Raw genomic sequence first — 4311 nt, 5'->3', positions numbered from 1 at the left:
GGATGGAATGTGGGGATATGTGCCTTTGTTGATCCTAATTGGGAATGAAAGGAGTAGGAGGTTTATGATGGGTGACAGAGATACGAGATTTGTACATGAGGGGATGAGTAGGGCAAGATGAAGGATGGACTTTTGGGATATAAGGGCCCAAAATGGATTTAGCGTGTGGGGGATATATTGGGATATAGAAACCCAAAATAGATTTAAAGGGCGAAGGAGGGAGATGGGTGGATGCTTTGTCTTTATATGATGGAGGAGGGGCGATGGCGATAAATAATTTGGAGGAACGATGGGGCCATGTGATGGTGGGTTTGGAAGCATACTTGAATTTTGCATTAGTTGTACCAACCTCTTTGGATGAAGTGCCTTGGGATATGTAACCGAGACCATGAGATCCTGGATGTGCTTTGACATGGATGGGCTCCAAAGGACCTTGCTCATGTAGGCCTAAGCCTTTACCCTGATAGTTCAATTTTTTTAGCATTTTATCTAAAGTAGGATACTTGTTCTCTGGGTAACAAGATGCGAGTCCTTTATTAGATGGAGGAGAATGGGTGATGTATATGACAAGTTCTTTTGATGCAAGTGAACTATCATGGATGAATGTAAGGAAACCAAGAGGATAGAGTGATGGTAATGGGATGGTTTGAGTAGATGTAAATTGAGGATCCAGAAGTGGAGTACCTGGGACATGAGGATCTCGACGTGGAAGAGGGGATGATAAGGGATCTTGAGATCGAGTTGATGGAATGGTGCGATTTTTCTTTGAATGAAGGGATGATAAGGGATCTTAAGATGAAGGAGGCAAAATGGTAGGATCTTGATTTGGATCTATAAATTGTTCAACATGATTTGGAACAAGATGTTGGAATGATGGGATTGGTGTGGATGGTGTGATGAGGGGTGAGTGGGTAGACTCTTCGAATGGAATGGATGGAAGGATGGGCGATTCCTTGTCTTGGGTAGATGGAGTGGATGGAAGGATGGGAAGTTCATTGGATTGAGTTTGAATGATGGTAGGAGTAGGTGATGGGGATTGTGATTCGACAATCTCAATGGATGAGAGGTTTTCAATGGTATTAGGAAGTGGGAGAGGAATGATAGGTATGGGAGGTGGAAAGGAAGTTGCAGAAATGGAGGGTGGTGGACTAGGATAAGATAGAGTGGAAGATGGTGGTTTAAGGTAGGATGGGGTGGATGAAGGTGTTTTGGTGTATGATAGGGTGGAGGATGGTGGGTTGAGACAAGATGGAGTGGATGGTGGATTGAGGTAGGATGAAATGGATGGTGTTGGATTGAGGTAGGATGGAGGATTAGGATTGGATGGAGCATTGAGAAAGGATGGAGTGGATGGTGGTTGGAGATAGGATGAAGTGGATGGTGGTGGATTAAGGTAGGATGGGAGATTAGGATTGGGTGGAGGAGTGAGATAGGATGGAGGATTAGGATTATATGGGGACTTGAGGTAAGGAGGGGGATTAGGATTCGATGGAGGAGTGAGGTAGTATGGAGGATTAAGATTAGTTGGAGGAGCGAGGTAGGATGGAGGATTAGGATTATATGGAGGAGTGAAGTAGGATGGGGGATTAGAATTACATACTGTGTAATGGATTTGGAGATAATGAGATGGTGGATTCAGATTATGGATGTAAGTGGCAATGTTGTTATGAAAATATGGAGGTTGGGATAGCATCATAGGAGAAGATGGAGGCATGGATATTACATATGAGGGATACGTGGATGTGATATATGAGGGAGTTGTGGGTGGAAGATATGATGGATTTCCCTTGTCAAAGGTGTGATAAGGATTACGAGTGGATGCACACGGAGGAATGGTAGGGTAGCTAGGATGAACAATTGGATTTTGGTATTTGACACTTGGTGAAAGCATGCTAAGGATGAGGGAATCAAGGTTTTCAATTTCATATTCTTCTCGATCAACAAGACTCTCATCATCATCAGAAAGGGATGAAGTGGAAGAAAATGAAGGAGGACCAAACTCATCATAATAAAATTGTGACATGAAGATTAGTTGATGAGTTGGATAGAGATGAAAGATGAAAATGGATGAAAGACTAACGCTCAAAATGGGATGAATGAAAAGCTTAGACTAGGATGGAGAGCGACTTTGAGGAATTTGGAAAGAGAATGAAGTTTGAAGTTTGATTTTGGATATTTGATGTTCAATCTCCTACTTAGGAAGAAGGCAATGATGACGCAAATTGCGAGACAAGGGGAAGAATGATGGATGATAATGATGATGTTAGAATTGAGAGGATGATAACCAAAGTGATGATTCGAAACTGAGATGATAAGAGTGACCATGCAAGTTGAGACCCTAGTAGACGATAATGATGACATAATCTAGAAATGATGACCAAGATCTGATTAATAACTGGGATAATCAAACACAATGATAATGACAAACATGATAAACTAATTCGACATCTATATTGAGTAACAACTAACCCATTGCCAACAAAAATTTTGGCAGCATAACGAGACAACAGACGCAAATCCACTAAAACGAGAGTAAAAACCCGCTAAAGGACAAGACCACCTAGGACTAATTGAAGTGCAATGTTACAAAATCAAGTTGATTTTGACAAAAGATTTGTGTGACACCAGACATGACAAACATACAAGTATAATAAATGCATGAACAATCATGAATGTACTTTCTAGGCTAGTCAAAGGACAATACTTGTTGAATCCCCTTGCCCATAATACCACATTCAATTGGACAAATAGAAGCTTGGCATCACTGGCTCCACTCCACGACACACACTTCTTGGGCATGTCAAGCTTTTAATTTCTAAGGACTCAAAGATCCCAAGAAATTACTATCTTAAGTTGAAGGGTACATGAGGGGTTTCTTTGGCATGCACATATCACAACACCTGAGTCAACGCGTAGAAGGTTTTGGCAACTAAAACAATAGTTTGTAGTAATTTTTTGATGAGTCCAGTCCAACGATGAATTCTCGAAGCAAACCTCTTAAGGCTTTAATTGAACTTATCGATGCAAAGAAGGCCTTCACATATGATGAATTCACTCAATACTTCAGCCGCCTAACGGCTCGAAAAACATCGCTCGACCCCCAACATGCCTCTATTTTGAACCACTCCCTTGAGGTGATGAGGCCCCTAAGAGGTGACTCTACTAAAAAAGAAAGTGAGCACTGTTAATCATCTTTCTCTTCACCCAAGGTCTAGGAAGGCGAGGGGAGAGGATACTCGATGTAATAGTTGGTCCACCCTATGTATGTACAACTGTGCCAAACATGAAAGACAATTGATTCATTTTAAGCACCAATTCAAATATTTTTTAATCTAAAAGACAAACACTCCCCTAATCTACCTCTACAAGAAAATAGTTAGAGGTTTAATAATTGTCTTTGACCAATCAAAACACCTCTACAAGCAAATGATTAGTAATTTGGGGTTTTATTGTCTTTGATTGCTCGAAACACCTCTACGAACACTTTGCTTTGCCACACACTATAGACAGATTATCAGTAACACAGAAAAAACCCTAAGAACAGAGACAACTCCAAAACATAATAGCATCAAAATAACTAGTCAAATGTGAAACACAAACTAAACGAATGTGAATTTTTGTCTAGACTTATGCAAAATTCTGAGCATACTAATGTGAAACAACAAGATAGCAAATGCGAAATTCTATCATAGCTAATGTGAAACCCTTTTCTGTGCATAAAATATGTTGGTATTTTGAGTTTGTTGGTATTTTGCATAGAGATTGCATTAATGATATGTTGTCATTGATGTCAATTGAACCGGTAATGGTATTTATGTTATTGTTGATATTGTTTTTTTGATATTGGCTAGTAACCGGTAAAGAGGGCTTTGTGGAAGATGTTGTAAACCTACATGTTAAGTTTGTGAGATAAACCGATGAATCGGTGCAAAGGGTTAAACCTTTCTATGAAATGTAACCGATAAAACCCTATCATCTGTTAAACCCTAACCGATCAAGTTTGTTGGTTTATTATCTGATGAGCGATAATGATGGAGACACATGTGATCATTTGATTAAGGATATATTCAAATTGTTTTGGCGCGTTTGTTCTTGTCCAGGGAAGGAGCAAAGTGGATTGCATCTAATGCACAACGTGTGATGAGTTACAAAGTTCAATAGAGCGGTGATCATGGAACAGTTGAAATTGTCTTGAAGAATGTGAAGAGATTGTCATGATTTCTAAAGGTCAAGATTGTATCGGCTTGTTTGTAATCTCGATGATGAGAATTAGGTTTTTGTTGTGTTACTAACCTAATTGATTTCTATTTA

Source organism: Cryptomeria japonica, chromosome 11 (assembly GCF_030272615.1).
Source record: "Cryptomeria japonica chromosome 11, Sugi_1.0, whole genome shotgun sequence".
Classification (NCBI taxonomy): Eukaryota; Viridiplantae; Streptophyta; class Pinopsida; order Cupressales; family Cupressaceae; genus Cryptomeria; species Cryptomeria japonica.
This window is presented reverse-complemented; position numbering follows the sequence as displayed.